This window comes from Apodemus sylvaticus, chromosome 11, assembly GCF_947179515.1.
Source record: "Apodemus sylvaticus chromosome 11, mApoSyl1.1, whole genome shotgun sequence".
Taxonomy (NCBI): Eukaryota; Metazoa; Chordata; class Mammalia; order Rodentia; family Muridae; genus Apodemus; species Apodemus sylvaticus.
Window position 1 is genome coordinate 22688246 of NC_067482.1, and position 17879 is coordinate 22706124.

The 17879-nt window shown below is 37.5% G+C and overlaps 1 pseudogene; it reads right to left on the reverse strand.

Annotated features, from left to right (window-relative positions):
• Nucleotides 1–2367: 2367 nt before the first annotated feature.
• On the reverse strand, nucleotides 2368–15905 carry LOC127696722 (UDP-glucuronosyltransferase 2B17-like; annotated as a pseudogene).
• Nucleotides 15906–17879: the final 1974 nt, after the last annotated feature.

Genomic DNA, 17879 nt, shown 5'->3' on the forward strand with positions numbered 1-17879 from the left:
ATAAAAACTCAAGAAGCTAACTTCCACAAAACTAAATGACCGAATTTAAAAATGAGGTACAGAGTTAAGTAGAGAATTTATAATAGAGGCTTTTCAAATGGCCAAGAAGCACTTAAATGTTCAAAGTTTTTAATCATCAGGGAAATGCTAAGCAAAATGACCTGGGTAATCCACCTTAAACCAGCCAAAATATCTATGATCAAAAATTCAGGAGACAGTATATGCTGGCGAGGATGTGGAGAAAGAGGACCACCCTTCCGTTGTTGGTGGGATTGCAAACCTGTAAAGCCATGCTGGAAATCAATCTGGGGTTCCTCAGAAAGTGGCTGTCCTGGAACTCATTTGGTAGACCAGGCTGGCCTTGAACTCAGAAATCCGCCTGCCTCTGCCTCCCGGAGTGCTGGGATTACAGGCGTGCGCCACTACCACCCGGCTGTTGTGTGCTTTTTATTTTCTATATTCTTTGTTTACATTCCAAATTATTTCCCTTTCCCAGTTTCCCCCTCCCCATAAGTCCCAAAAGCCTCCGTCCCTCCACCTATTCCCTGATCAAACCCCTCTCAATTCTCTGTCCTGGTAATCCCCTACATTGCTGCATCAAGACTTTCCAGTACAAGGGCCCTCTCCTTCCTTCTTCTTGGGAATCACTTGATATGTAAATTGTGTCTAGGGTATTCAGAGCTACTGGGCTAATATTTATTTATCAGTGACTGTATTCCATGTGAGTTATTTTGTGACTGGGTTACCTCACTTAGGATGATATTTTCTAGTTCCAACCATTTGCCTAAGAATTTCATGAATTCATTGTTTTTAACTGCTGAGTAGTAGTCCATTGTGTAAAAATACCATATTTTCTGTATCCATCCCTCCATTGAGGGACATCTGGGTTCTTTCCACCTTCTGGCTATTATAAATAAGGCAGCTATGAACATAGTGGAGAATGTATCCTTATTGCATGCCTGGGAATCCTCTGGGTATATGTCCAGGAGAGGTATAATAGGGGGTCTCTGAAGAATAAAATCGAAGAAAACCTCAGAAAATGGAAAATTTTTCCATGCTTATGGATTGGCAGGATTAATATAGTAAAAATGGTCATCTTGCCAAAAGCAATATACAGATTCAATGCAATCCCCATAAAAATCCCAACTCAGTTCTTCATAGAGTTAGAAACAGCAATTCTCAAATTCATCTGGAATAGCAAAAAACCCAGGAGAGCTAAAACTATTCTCAACAGTAAAAGAACTTCTGGGGGAATCAGTATCCCCAACCGCAAGCAGCACTACAGAGCAATAGTGTTAAAAACTGCATGGTATTGGTACAGTGACTGGCAGGTAGAAAAATGGAATAGAACTGAAGACCCAGAAATGAACCCACACACCTATGGTTGCATGATCTTCAACAAAGGACCTAATACGATCCAGTGGAAAAAAAGATAGCCTTTTCAACAAATGGTGTTGGTTCAACTGGAGGTCAGCATGCAGAAGAATACGAATTGATCCATCCTTGTCTCCTTGTACTAAGCTCAACTCACAAGTGGATCAAGAACCTCCACATAAAGCCAGACACACTGAAGCAAATAGAAAAGAAAATGGGGAAGACCTTTGAGGACATGGGCACAGGGGAAAAGGTCCTGAACAGAACACCAATAGCTTATGCTCTAAGATCAAGAATTGACAAATAGGACCTCATAAACTTACAAAGTTTCTGTAAGGCAAAGGACACAATCAAAAGGACAAAACGGCAACCAACAAATTGGGAAAAGATCTTCACCAACCCTACATCTGACCGAGGGCTAATATCCAATATATACAAGGAATTCAAGAAGTTAGACCCCAGAAAACCAAATAATCCTGTAAAAATGGGTTACAGAGCTAAACAAAGAATTTTCACCTGAAGAACTAATGAACATTTCTCATCGGAACTGATGGTCCTCTCTCCAATAGCCAAGGTCTTCCTACCAAAAAGCCCCATACTAGATATGAAAGAAAGCCTTCTTTTGAGGTTCTGGCCAGGTCTGTCAAAATATTTCTTGGCCAAGCAGTGTGGAGGATGAAGCAGAAGGGTTACATATTTAGGACCATCCTGACTTACATAGGGAAGAAACATAAAGCATAACAAGAATTAGAAAACAAAATGTAGAGAATAATGTGTATACTGAATAATGCCCTAATTTATCTCTGTTCCTATCATTATCATTACCTTCAGGATAATTCTTGTTTCTTTGGCTTTCAATAAGAAGACAATGAATGAATGAATGAATGGATGAATGAATGAATGAATGAATGGAATGAAGGAAGGAAGAAAGAAAGAAAGAAAGAAAGAAAGAAAGAAAGAAAGAAAGAAAGAAAGACTTTTAAAAGGTTATACTCACAAAGAATTGTCTATGACTTCCTCTAGTGCATTAAGCAAATCTGTTTGTAAAACTGTTCTGCTATTCAGTTTAACAGCTGCTCCTTTGGCCACCATGTGGGCAATGTTATTATGTTGTTCTCCAAACATAGGAATACCAATAATAGGGATTCCATGATAGATTGCCTCATAGACACTGTTGGCTCCACTGTGAGTTATAAAGGCTTTGGATTTTAGATGACCTAGAATAAGACAAATTCAGGTTAACATTAACTAGCAGTTTTAGCCATGAAAAGAGATATGTATACTACGCGGAACTGCAAAGAGATTTTCTTCATGAAGATTGTCATATTCATAACCTCGCTGAAATAATTTTCTGTCTCAGAGCTAGAAGAAACTAAATTTACAGAAAACTATTTTTGCAGATTTACATATGACTAGAGACTTGAAACATGAAATACTCATTTCCCAGTTGAACATGTGAAGTCCATAGTAGAGAAAAAAAAAAAAAGAAAGAAAGAAATGAGTGGTAAGAAAAGACCAAATCCATGTCAGGACTTGTCATCCTAAATAAATAATCTATGAAGTTGGTGTAATACAAAAGTTTTGAATTCAAAAGTGATAGATATAGGAAACAGTCATAATTTTAAATTTGTTTTCTAGAATCTTACCAAGAAGATCATTCTTGGGAAGCCACTTGTAGACTCTTGTATTGGGTCCTAAGGTTTCTGGGGTTTTGCCACCAAATTTCCAAAGAACCTGTTAAATGTTAGACAATCTTTATTGGTGGGAGTAAATTTTACTTTACAAAGACAAGAGCAGGATATATTTAGGAATATAAATGTAGAGACATATTCATATGTGTATGTATCAACAATTAATTAAAAGAAGAGGTCGTGAGTTTGAAAGAGACAAGGGGGCATGTTTATGTGAGTGTTTAGAAGGAGGGCTGGAAAGTGAGAAATGATGTAATTATAATTTCCAAAAGAGAAATAAATTTTAAATGTTACCTTTTTTTTGAGCATAGAGAAAACAGATCTGAACACCTCCCATGGGATAGATGAGGAACTCAGAAAAGGTGAGCAATGAGAACTCATAAAAGACTGAGTAAAGAGTGTGGCAGCAGTTTTTTGTGTTTATTTTTACATTCAGACAGGTTAAACATAATCACCACTTTTCACAAAGAGGTTTGTAGGCAAATGAGACAGTGATACATGAAAGTAGTATTACATTGCTACAATGACATAATTCAACTGCAAAGAATATTGGAAAATTACTAATAATTTAAATTTTATATAAATTATTTTGAAAAATCTAATATTCCAGTATTAATATTGTAATAAAAATACATTTTAAATAGATTAGAGTTTATGTTTATTCACTTGCGCTGTGTTATTTTCAGTGAATTTCAATTTTTCTGTCTTTTTTAAATTAGACACTTTCTTTTTTTTTTCCACTTCATTTTTTTATTGGATATAGTTTTTATTTACATTTCAAATGATTTCCCCTTTTCTGGCCTTCCACTCCCCGAAAGTCACATAAGCCCCCTTCCCTCCCCCTGTTCTCCCATAAACCCCTTCCCACTTCCATGTTCTGGTTTTGCCTTATACTGCTACACTGAGTCTTTCCAGAACCAGGGGCCACTCCTCCGTTCTTCTTGTACCTCATTTGATGTGTGGATTATGTTTTGGGTATTCCAATTTTCTAGGCCAATATCCACTTATTAGTGAGTGCATACCATGATTGATCTTTTGAGACTGGGTTACCTCACTTAGTATGATGTTCTCCAGCTCCATCCATTTGCCTAAGAATTTCATTAATTCATTGTTTCTAATGGCTGAATAGTACTCCATTGTGTATTTATACCACATTTTTTGCATCCATTCTTCTGTTGAGGAATACCTGGGTTCTTTCCAGCTTCTGCCTATTATAAATAGGGCTGCTATGAACATAGTGGAGTACGTATCCTTATTACATGCTGGGGAATCCCCTGGGTATATGCCCAGGAGTGGTATAGCAGGATCTTTCGGAAGTGACATGCCCAGTTTTCTGAGGAACCGCCAGATTGATTTCCAGAGTGGTTGTACCACTTTGCAACCCCACCAGCAATGGAGGAGTGTTCCTCTTTCTGCACATCCTCGCCAACACCTGCTGTCTCCTGAGTTTTTAATCTTAGCCATTCTGACTAGTGTAAGGTGAAATCTCAGGGTTGTTTTGATTTGCATTTCCCTGATAACTAATGAAGTTGAGCATTTTTTAAGATGTTTCTCTGCCATCCGAAGTTCTTCAGGTGAGAATTCTTTGTTTTACTCTGTACCCCATTTTTAATAGGGTTATTTGGTTGTCTGGGGTCTAACTCCTTGAGTTCTTTGTATGTGTTTGATATTAGCCCTCTATCTGATGTAGGGTTGGTGAAGATATTTTCCCAATTTGTTGGTTGCTGATTTGTCCTTTTGATGATGTCCTTTGCTTTACAGAAACTTTGTAATTTTATGAGGTCCCATTTGTCAATTCTTGATCTTAGAGCTTACGCTATTGGTGTTCTGGTCACGAATTTTCCCCCTGTACCAATGTCCTCAACGGTCTTCCCCAGTTTCTTTTCTATTAGCGTCAGAGTGTCTGGCTTTATATGGAGATCCTTGATCCATGTGGAGTTGAGCTTTGTACAAGGAGACAAGGATGGATCAATTCACATTCTTCTGCATGCTGACCTCCAGTTGAACCAGCACCATTTGTTGAAAAGGCTAATTTTTTTCCATTGGATATTTTCAGCCCCTTTGTTGAGGATCAAGTGACCATAGGTGTATGGGTTCATTTCTGGATCTTGTTCAATCCTGTTCCATTGATTTGCCTGCCTGTCACTGTACCAGTACCATGCAGTTTTTAACACTATTGCTCTGTAGTATTGCTTGAGGTCAGTGATACTGTTTACAACCAGAATTTCTTTTGTTGTTGAGAATAGTTTTAGTTATCCTGGTTTTTTTGTTATTCCAGATGAATTTGAGAATTGTTCTTTCTAACTCTGTGAAGAATTGAGTTGGGATTTTGATGGGTATTGCGTTGAATCTGTATATTGGTTTTGGCAAAATGGCCATTTTAACTATATTAATCCTGCCGATCCATGAGCATGGGAGGTTTTTCCATTTTTTGAGGTCTTCTATTTCCTTCTTCAGAGTCTTGAAGTTCTTGTTATACAGATCTTTCACATGTTTGGTAAGAGTCACCCCAAGGTACTTCATACTGTTTGTGGCTATTGTGAAGGATGTCATTTCCCTAATTTCTTTCTCAGCCTGCTTATCCTTTAAGTATAGGAAGGCTACTGATTTGCTTGAGTTGATTTTGTAACCTGCCACTTTGCTGAAGTTTTTTTTATCAGCTCTAGGAGTTCTCTAGTGGAGTTTTTTGGGTCACTTAAGTAGACTATCATATCATCGGCAAATAATGATAATTTGACTTCTTCCTTTCCAATTTGTATCCCTTTGACCTCCTTATGTTAATTAAACACTTTCTTTATTCACATTTCAAATGTTATACCCTTTCCCTGTTTCCCCTCCTCAAACCCCTGCATCCTATACCTGCTCCCCTGCTCACTAACCCACCCTGTCCTGCTTCCATGTTCAGGCATTTTTGATTGTGTATTCTTAATTGCTTAACATCCAGAATTATCCCTGCCCAGGAGTACTTAGAAATAATGTCCAATCTGTTGGGGAATAGAAAATGGAATCATCTGACCCACCTGGAAGAACCCTTGCATACTGTTGTGTTGGAACTGTCCAGGAATGGAGTCATGTGAGTAGAATCTTAGTGCATTGAGAATACTCCAAGAAAACAGGACAAGAGCCTTGTTATCCCTGTTTCTTCAAAACACAAGTCTTCTCTTGGCATGTGTCTATGCCATCTTAAATGTGTACCAAGTAGGAGTTGAGTCTATATGCTATTACCTTGACTGGTCTCACAGTCTCTGGAGCTGAGACAAGTGCCACTGAGGGTGGACTTAAAGTTGGCATTTCAATAGGAGATGGGAGACCCTCACAGAAAGATGCAAATGAGAATAAGCAGGCAGAATACAGAGCCAGCTATGATTTATTTGAGTTTATGCATCATTTCTTCAAAGGAGGAGCACACATATCAAAGTCACAACTATCAGGCTGCTTGCAAGTTGCTTGTGTTTAAAATCCCTAGTTAACACAGGTGGCATTTAAGATGAAGAAGTATAGGAAAGTGTCTTAATGAATATGGCAAAAGCATATAAACAAGGAGAAAAAGATCTCCTTTCAATCTTTTCTCATGTGGGCATTGATTTAGACTGTTATCAAAAAAGAAAACTTCACAAAGATAAGTTGGTTAATAATCACAAGGAAGTAATACCCAAGTTCTTATGTGAATATAAACAGGATGATGATACATTGAAATTGATTTTAAAAAAAGATAAAAAGAAGATTGCCCAGTGTAGGCAAAATGGAAAGGAAAATCAGCACCACTGACAATTATGCAGGTGGTCTAATCTTGAGTTCTTTCCTTGTTTGATGAGGATTTAGGAGAGCATTGAGAAAGGCTAATATTACAACCAAGGCAAAATAGGGCAATGCAAGGAAAAGGAATTCATTCATCAATTGCTCCCTGGCCTTATTAGTTGTGCTTGGGGTTTCCTGTAAAGTTTCAATAAAATCATATGTTTACTAGGAATTAGATATGGATATTATGAAAAATTTTAAGAAGGCCTATGCTTCCTATAGACCTACAGCTTTAGATGGTTATGAATATCTTTATGGTTGGAACAATAATGCACAATGTTTGCCACATGATTTCTATGTAATTGCTAAAATTGTTTCCAGCCCTTTCCAATTTTTTCATTGCAGATGTGGCTTGAAAATAAAGCCCGTAACAAGTTGGGCAACTAGGACTGAGGAGTAATCCTAGAAATATCATAAAGAAATGCTGACAGGGATTTGTATCAACAGATTACCAATTTCATGATATATCTCCTTTGCCACACCAACCCCAGTAGAATCTGTGTGACAAGTTCCACAGACTTGAGACACTTGACTTCAAAAGAAGGAGGTCTCCTGGAACCAGTTGTGGAATTCTCTGCAGGAGCAAACATACTGGGCTACAGTTCTCATGAAAATTTTCTGTTTTGCTCTCTTTCATACCTTTTCTTAGTTACAGGTTCCTGGGAGCCTAGCCCATGATCTTAAGCAAGAATAATAAGTAAGAAGCCATCCATTGAGATGGGGGTCACTAACACGACCTTAACTCTGGGGAAACCAATGCTTTAGTTTTTAAATCATTTACAAAATTATGATAGAAAAAAACTTTCCCATGATACCCTTCACAATAGCCACAAACAATATAAAATATCGCGGTGTGACTCTAACCAAAGAAGTCAAAGTTCTGTATCACTGGACTTCAAGTATTTGAAGAAAGAAATTGAAGAAAACCTCAGAAGATAGAAAAATCTTCCATGCTCTTGGATGGGCAGGATTAATATAGTAAAAATGGCCATCTTGCCAAAAGTAGTATACAGATTCAATGCAATCCCCATCAAAACTCCAACTCAGTTCTTCATAGAGTTAAAAAGAGCAATTCTCAAATTCATGTGGAATAACAAAAAACCCAGAATAGCTAAAACTATCCTCAACAGCAAAAAATTTCTAGGGGAATCAGTATCCTGGACCTCAAGCAGTACTACAGAGCACTTGTATTAAAAACTACATGGTATTGGTACAGTGACAGGCAAGTAGATCAATGGAATAGAATTGAAGACCCAGAAATGAATCCATACACCTATGGAAACTTAATCTTTGACAAAGGAGCTATATCCATCCAATGGAAAAAAAAAAAAGATAGCCTTTCAACAAATGGTGCTGGTTTAAATGGAGGTCAGCATGCAAAAGAATGCAAATTGATCCATTCTTATCTCCTTGTACTAAGCTCAACTCCAAGGGGATCAAGGACCTCCAGATAAAAACCAGACATACTGAAACTAATAGAAAAGAATCTGGGGAAGAGCATTGAGCACATGGGCACAGGGGAAATTATCTTGAACAGAACACCAATAGCTTATGCTCTAAGATCAAGAATTGACAAATGGGACCTCATAAAATTACAAAGTTTCTGTAAGGTAAAGGGCATTGTCAAAAGGACAAAACTACAAACAACAAATTGGGAAAAGATCTTTACCAACTCAATATCCCACAGAGGGCTTATATCCAAGATATACAAAGAACCCAAGAAGGTAGACTCCAGAAAACCAAATAACCCCATTAAAACATGGGGTACAGAACTAAACAAAGAATTTTTACATGAGGAATATCAAATAACTGAGAAGTACCTAAAGAAATGTTCAACATCCTTAGTCATCCCGGAAATGCAAATCAAAATGACCCTGAGATTTCACCTCACACCAGTCAGAATGGCTAAAATAAAAAACCCAGGAGAAAACAGGTGCTGGTGAGGATGGCGGGAAAGAGGAACACTCCTCCACTGCTGGTGGGGTTGCTAATACAACCACTCTGGAAATCAGTCTGGCAGTACCTCAGAAAACTGGAAATGATACTTCAGGAGGACCCCTGCTATACCACTTCTGGGCATATACCCAGAGAATTCTCCAGCATGTAATAAGGATACATGCTCCACTATGTTCATAGCTGCCCTATGTATAATAGCCAGAAGTTGGAAAAAACCCAGATGTCCCTCAATGGAGGAATGGATACAAAAAATGTTGTATAAATACACAATGGAGTACTATTCAGTTGTTAAAAACAATAAATTCATGAAATTCTTAGACAAATGGATAGAACTGGAGAATATCATCCTAAGTGAGGTGACCCAGTCACAAAAGAACACTCATGGTATGCATTCACTGATAAGTGGATATTAGCCTAGAAGGATGGAATACCCAAGACACAATTCACATATCAAATGATGTCCAAGAAGAAGGAAGGAGTGGCCACTGGTCCTAGAAAGGCTCAGTGCAGCAGTGTAGGGGATTAACAGCACAGGGAAGTGGGAAGGGGTGGATTGGGAAACAGGGAGAGGAAAGAGGGCTTCTGGGACTTTGGGGGAAGGGAGATACAGGAAAGGGGAAATCATCTTAAATATAAATAAAGAAAATATTGAAGAAAAAAAGAAAAACTTTCCCAACAAATGAAATTCATATGGCTGCATGTGTGTCATTGGAGGTTGGTTTCAGACTATGGTAAGGAAAGCCTCAATTAGAAAGAATTAAAATAGTTTAAACTTATGCATTGAAGATTTATAAAAAAATTAGGCATTAGATGTTAAATAATAATTAATCATATGGGGCTGGAAATCTATCTCAGTGATTAAGAGCACTGACCATAAAGATTTATTAACCTGTTCTTGGGAATATGCCACTAGCCTTGCACGACCACCCTATTGAATACCTTCTTTTGGAACTGTTATATTTTGATGATTTATATTATTAATAATGATGTTACCTGTTCTGTTCGTGATTCACTGAGCATGTAGTTACAGAGTTGTAATGCTCAGATGATGTTTGTATTTTACTGCACCAAATGAGTTTTGTTGGTATTAGTGATGGTTTCACTGGATAAGGTTTCTAAGAGTTATTATGTTTGGTTTTTATTATATAAAATCCCCAGCTTGAAAGCTACAAAATACACACAGATTCATACTTCCTCTGTGTTTGTTTCTGTTTGTCACTGCCAAATTCTTACCCACCTGGACTTCAAGGACCATCATCCCTGGGACCCCCATACCCAGTTGGGATAGTCCATGGCACTCCTACAGTACCCCACATTAGAAATGTCGCTAGGGCTGCCTGCATGAAAACTGATATGGAATCAGACTTAGGGTCTAGAAATATACAAAATACATAAGGTCCCTCTGAGCCTTACATTGAATTCAGAGGGAGACTGGGAGATGCTATTGAAAAACAAGTAAAGGGGGAACAAATTCAAGAGTTCTTATAAAACAGTTACTTTTGACAATGAAGATTGTCAAGAATTAATCAAGCCTCAAAGAGAGATAAAATATGCTATGGACTTTCTGAAGTTATAGAGAAAGGTAGGAACTTCCAAACCTAGAGCAAAATTACCTCTTTTAAGAATGTTTGCTCTACAAAAATGATGTCAGCTAAGTGGCCACTTTAAGAAGCAAAGTAAATTGCCCTTATAACAGTTCAATGTTCAGAATCAAGGAGATCCTGATTTAAGTAAGCCCTGTATGCAAAAAGGTAAAGCAGTGGGATAAGGTATACTGAAATAAATATGATGAGGATGGAAATATATTGCCTGGCCAAAAATAAAAACAACCCAAAAAAAATCAAGAAACCAGATGAGGGAACCCTAAAGACTCCACATGTAAGGAATTAAATCTAAAAGCCATAGATAGCACTTTTGTCAGCTTCAAATTGTAACCAATCAATTCTTATATTCCAGCTACTACTCAAGCAAGCACTGCTCTTGATATTCCTTGTCCTAAAGTATTGTCATTTCCAGACTTCAATGTCTTATTAAGTGACACACAGGTTATTGGGGAATCAATCAGCCTGGAATAGTTGTGCTATGTTTTTGGATCACAGTAGTTAGAAAAGGCCTCATCCTCTGCTACGTAAGTATCTGTAAGCATGGATCTCTCTCTGTACACTCTTTGGTTGGTGGTCTAGTCCCTGGGTTGACTGGGCAGTACAGCCAGCAGATGTTGTTCTTCCTATGGGGTTGCAATTCCCCTCAGCTCCTCCAGTCCTTCTTCCAGACCCCCACCAGGGTCCCTGAGCTCAGTCTGATGGTTGCCTCCAACCAGCCACATCTGCCCCCCTACCCACACACTCCATATCTGAAGGTTGCCATTTTGTCCTGATGACAGTGTCCTTTGCCTTACAGAAGCTTTGCAATTTTATGAGGTGCCATTTATCTCTTGCTTATTTTAGAGCATTGGCCTTCAGTTGTTATGGATTTGAACAACTGTGTTTACATTATACTTATTCATCTTGATAATAAGGTATATGTAAACTTTTCTGTTTCCTCACTGAATTCTAAAGAACCCCAACTTTGATATCAATGGGCTGTATTACTCAAAACATGGCAAAAATCCACTCTTATGTGTCAAATCCATGCTGGAAAGGTTTTAGAGACTGTGAGGCAGGCCTTCTTTCAGGCTTATTGTATTGCTTATCTAGATTATATCCTGCTAGTCACCTCCAAAAAGCTCCAAAAAGAGCTATAATCTGAATCTGACATGACTCAGGATGTGCTACATAAATATGGACTGATTGTTACACCTGAAAATTTACAAATATCAGACTCTGCATAATATCTGGGGCAGCTATTAACTAGAACACCTGTTATCACCCATGAAAAGGACAATTTAAAAACAGTCAACATTTAGAGTGGAGCAGAGACTGAAAGAAAGCTATCACTATTTGTGGAAGATATGATAGGATACATAAGTGACCCCAAAAACTGTGTCAGGGAACTTCTACAGCTGATAAACAACTTTTACAAAGTGACTGAATATAAAATTAATTCAAACAAATCAGTAGTCTTCTTTTATGCAAATGATAATGGGCTGAGAAAGAAAGTAGGGAACTGATACCCTTCACAATAGTCACAAATATAAAATATCTTGGGGTAACCCTAACCAAATAAGTGAAAGATCTGTATAACCAGAACTTCAGGCCTCTCAAGAAAGAAACTGAAGACTTCAGAAAACAGAAAGATCTCCCATGTTCACAGATTGGTAGATTGTGAAGAGTAGCTAGCATTAGGAATGTAGATCTCTGTATAAGATTCTTATAGAAAATATGTTCACAAAAGAATAATAATAACATGTATAACACAAGACTATAGGACTTATATTATGCCTTCTGAATTTATATACTTTAATTTTGGTTAATCTTCATAGAGCTCATAGTTTACAACTCTGTCAGTGATTATTTACTTCTATAATATGCCATTAAGGTGGTCACTATTCAATAATTATAAAAGAAACATTGGTTCCAGAATCAATTACTTGGATAAAAGTTCCTCTTATTTTTAAATCCACTAATTATGTATTGTTTTCCTTTATTAGAGGGATTTAACTTACAGACTTATTTGTACTACAGAATCCTCTCTCATGAAGCACATTTTTTTTCATGAAGTGACTACATAGGCAATAATAATAACTGTATAAATTTACTTATAGCTTTTAAATGTGAATTAGTAGGTACTGTAATCAGGACCACAATTTCCCATATATCACTTACATCAGTGACTACTGTAAGAATCATGGTTCCTTTCATGGATAAACTACTGTTTGTTCATGGGAGAGTAGGTCCCTGGTCCTATAGAGGTTTGATATCCCAGCATTGGAGGATGCTAGAGAGTTGGGGCCAGAGAGGATGGGTGGGTAGGGAAATAGCCTCATAGAGGCAAAGGGGAGGGAGGAGAGGGAGGTTGTGGGATGGAGGGCTTGTGGGGGAATAACCAGGAATTGGGCTATAATTTGAGATGCAATTGAATAGAATGATTACAAAAAAAAAAAAAAAGCAGGGGAATGGGGGATGGGATAGCAGGGTTCCAGAGGGGAAACAGGGAAGGGACTAACATTTGAAAATGAAATAATAAAATAAACAATAAAAAATAGAAACAACCAGCAAATTTCAAAATTACTAGGGATTACTAATCGCTCATATACTATTTTGAGAATACCTAATTTTGGGTTAACCAATCTATTTAAAATTCTGAAAGACAAAATGGCATTGGATAATCCTTGATTTTATATCAAGAATCAAAAATATTACAGCTATTTGAATCCAAACTAAAAGAGGTAATTTTTCTATTGTGGGTCCTTTACTGCTTTACATGTATTTTCTTCACTAAGTTGTCTCCTCTACATACTAAAGCATAAGTAAATAAACCTTTGGAATGGATGCATGTACACCATAAGGGCCATAAAATACTAACTACTTGTCTTTCTCTTCTTGCTCAATAAATCAAGGGAAGATTTACTGTCAACAATTATATGGATATATTCCTTGCTCTATTATCTTACACCTAACTAAAAATCAGTTTTAAAGAGAGTTACAGCACTCTATGGAGTTTTCAACTTTCAAACACAGATTGTTATATTAGAATAGGAAACTTAATTTCATCTTCACATCCTACAATGCTCCCACTACACAATCTATAGCAACTGGTTCAGTCCAGCACTCATCCTTTGTTTATTACTCATTCTTGTGCACCCTCTCAACTCCCTGGTTCTACTACAGAACAAAATAAACAAGATGATGCACTAAGCAGCCCAATTTTTGCTTACCCACAACATAAACATCACCACATGCACAACAATTCTGTTGGAGTTCATGTACAGTACCACATCCGACATAGATAAGTGAGACAGAATGTACAAGGATGTCATACTTGTTCTCCCTTACAATATCATATTCTTTTTTTTTAATTCGATATATTTTTTATTTACATTTCCAATGGTTTCCACTTTTCTAGCCCCCCACTCCCCGAAAGTCCCATAAGCCCCCTTCTCTCCCCTGTCCTCCCACCCACCCCTTCCCACTTCCCCATTCTGGTTTTGCCCTATACTGCTTCACTGAGTCTTAGAGCTAAAGTTAACACAGGAGGAAAAATACATTACTGGATTATAGACAGTAGATATAATTCACTATGCTCTTCTGTCTTGGATACTGAACCTGCATGTGTGTATTGCTATATTTTCTAAATTATTTGGGTTCTACTTATATACACAGGGAATGCTTTTGCAATATACTCTTTTCTTATCTAAACTTTTGATGATATGGGAATGCCTACTTCAATTGAAACTGACACTGGGCCAGCCTGTAGTAGAAAAAAATGAAAAGTTCTTCAAATGATGGAATATTAATCATATTGTAAGACTTTTTTGTAATCATCATGTCCAAGGCATAATTGAAAGAACACATAGAATGCTAAAAAAACAATTATTCAAAAAGAAAAAGTAGTGGGAAACACCAAAAGATATCCTTGTACTTTCCTTATTTACTCTTATTGTTAAATTTACCTGAAGGCAATACATGTTCAAGACCTCAAAACTATTTCCATACAGAACATTCTGCACTGCCTTTAATCTGGCTTCTGTGATTTCAACAATTAGAACCTTTCAAACTCTTTTGGCTCAAGAAATTTGGCAAAGAATATGCATCTGGCATTACAGATGTGTCCAATAAAACTTTGAATTCCTCTCAGGTTCCTCTAGCCCTGAGCCATGCAGGATAAAGGTGGTGGGTGAGGAGATTGTGGCAGTCATCATGAAGATACAATATTCCAGCTAAAAAGTAAAAAGGATTTGTTGACTGTACAATCAGAAGTCAATTAAAGACCCTGTGCAACAAGGAAGAAGTCAACTAGTGTCATATATCACCTGAGAATCTCCTTCTGGTGATAGCATCTGTTTTCACCTGTGAACCTGTGGATACTCACCATCCAAAGACAAGTGAATCTGAATACACATTAAATGAAAATAACCCTGGATATTCAGTGTTTAAAAAAATTAAAAAGGAGGAGATGTGAGAAAAGGGTCCAAGCACAGAGGAGATTTTTAAGGGCTTGAGCAGTGTAGGGCAAAACCAGATCAGGGAAGTGGGAAGGGGTGGATGGGGGAACAAGGGAAGGGAAGAGGGCTTATGGGACTTTTGGGGAGTGGGGGGCCAGAAAAGGGGAAATCATTTGAAAGGTAAATAAAAAATATATCAAATAAAAAAAAAGAGTTTGTGAGTTTGATAGCTAATATCATTACACATTTGATCACATGTTAAAGACTACTTCGCTTTGTATTTCTTGGATATCAAGTTTTACAAAAACGTGAAACTTATGTTTTTAAGCTACTTAGAAAAAAATGTAGCTTTCCCAAATATTCACGGTAAAATGAATCCCATTTCTTGCCATTAAACATCTGAAACCAAAAGTCAAAATAAAGCATGCATATATTTTTTACCCTCTCTATGAATGTCATTTGCCCACCTAATCCAGACAGAAGTACAGGTACATAAGAGGAAGGGAGTAGAAATCTTCCACTGGACTTTTCAATTGTGTAGCCTGGAGAGCCGCGAAGACTGTACAGAAAAGGAATCTGGAACAGTTCGGCTATCAGCAGCAACAGGATCTGACAAAAGGACATCAAACTTGGTTTCCTGTAGTTTTGTCATGAGCTGTTTGTTTAACTTAGAAAATAATCAGAAAATTCATCCATTATATTTTGCAGTAAAGGCAAATATGACAAACATGAATCTCTTGGAATCTCGTAAGTCCACACATCCACAAGCTTTATTAAATAATTTTCCAGATCATCTTTACTGACAGAAGTAGGAAAAATTTCAAACTTAAGCGCAGATGATTTTTTGGATCAAGAACATAGTAAGCCGAAGGTCTCAGAACAGTGACTTCATGGACCATCTGTATAAGTTCATCCAGTATTGTTTTTATGTTCATCCAATGACTGAATTCCATGGGCCACACCAACACCTTCCCACTGTTTGCAGATCTAAAGCAGTAACTTATCTGCAGCAGGAGCAGAGCAGAAATCCACCTGATAGACATCCTGAAAATCAAAGTTCCTCTGTTCACAGTGTGTTCCCATCTGTCATTGCTTCACCTTTTATCTAAAAAGCTTTATTCCAGAGGTTAAAATATAACTTGCATTGCTCAACGCTGACAAGTAAACGACCTTTACTATGGTGATAGGGAAAAAAAGGCAAAGAATGAATTTAATTATTCTCTGATCACATGAGAATGCTTAATGTCTCTCTTATAATGGAGTACATTCAATAAGCCAAGAAGTAATGAATTCATGCTCAATTATTACTGGTACATAGATATTAGAATATTCTAAAATATCTCACAAAGCTAATGGCATCATAATGTGGCTGGTCTCTGAATTCTCCTCTATTTGGAATTAAAAGCATATTAATTTCCATAGCTGATCATAATATCTTGCATATACTAGATGAAAAAATTTTGTATCTTTGTTCATCAATATAGTCATGTAATCCAATATAATTCACCAATATAAGTATACGACAAATATTTTGTGGTGTACTTGCAGTAAACTGCCTGACAAGAAGTTACTAAGAATTTCATGACACAGTTACCTCATTTTCTGTATCCATTCTTCTACTGGGGAACATCTGGGTTATTTACAGCTTCTGGCTATTATAAATAAGGCTGCTATGAACATAATTAAGAATGTGTCTTTGTTATATGTTGAAGTATCTTTTGGGTATATGCCCAGGAGTGGTACAGCTCAGTGCTCTAGTAGAACTATATCCAGGTTTCTGATTTCCAGAGTGTTTGTACAAGCTTGCAATCACACCAGCAATGGAGGAGGGTTCCTCTTTCTCTAAATCCTCACCAGCCCCTGCGGTCACCTGAGGTTTTGATCTTAGCCATTCTGACTTGTGTGAGGTGGAATCTCAGCGTTGTTTTGATATGCATTTCCCTGAGTACTAAGCATATTGAACATTTCCTTAGGTGCTTCTCAGCCAAGCAAGATTCCTTAGTTGAGAATTCAGTTTAGCTCTGTACGTGTAACTGCCAGCAGTTACATCAAATGGGTTACCAAGTTACATGGAAAGAACCCTGGGGATAGAACAGGGTGGCAAGAGAAACATGAAGCCAAGGCAAATTTACTGATCAAGGCTCAAATTAGTTTAATGGGGGTCTCCAAATATATATAGGCACGGGAAGACCCTTCCCCTAAAGGCTGGAATCTCTCACAGAACCTGTACACTTACTCTGCAGTTGGCTAGTGTCAAGTGGCTAGTGCCTCTCAGGAAACTGCAGGTACTTGGAGAACAATAGGCACCTTGGTCTCAGTGCTCCACCCTAGGTGGAGCAGGATTATGGCACAGGAATTCCTGTTCAAACGCTGGGAGAGGAACGTCATCTTGGTCAATGTCAAGTTCCTGCCAGGTGGCATGACACCCCAATATGGCTCTATACATGTACCCCATTTGTTAATAGGTTTGTTTGTTTCTCTGGAGTCCAATTTTTTGAGTTCATTGCATATTTTGGATATTACCATTCTATTAGATGTAGGGTTAGTAATGATCTTTTCCCAATCTGTGGGTTTCTGGTTTTTCCTATTGACAGTGTCCTTTGCCTTTCAGAAGTTTAGCAATTTTATGAAGTCCCAAACATCAATTATTGATCTTAGAGCATAACCTATTGATGTTCTGTTCAGGAAGTTTTTTTCCTGTGCCAATGTACTCGAGGTACTTCCTCACTTTCTCTTCTATTAGTTCAAGGGTATCTTGTTTTATGTGAAAGTCCATGACCCACTTAGACTTCAACTTTGTGCAAGGAGATGAGGATAGATCAATTTGCATTCTTTTAGATGTAGCCCACCAGTTGAACCAGCAACATTAGCTGAAAATGCTGTCTTTAATCCACTGGATGGTTTTAGCTCCTTTGTCAAAGATCAAGTGCCCATAGGTATGTGGGTTCATTTCTGGGTCTTCAATTCTATTCTATTGATTTACTTGCCTATCTTTGTGCCAATACCATGCAGTTTTA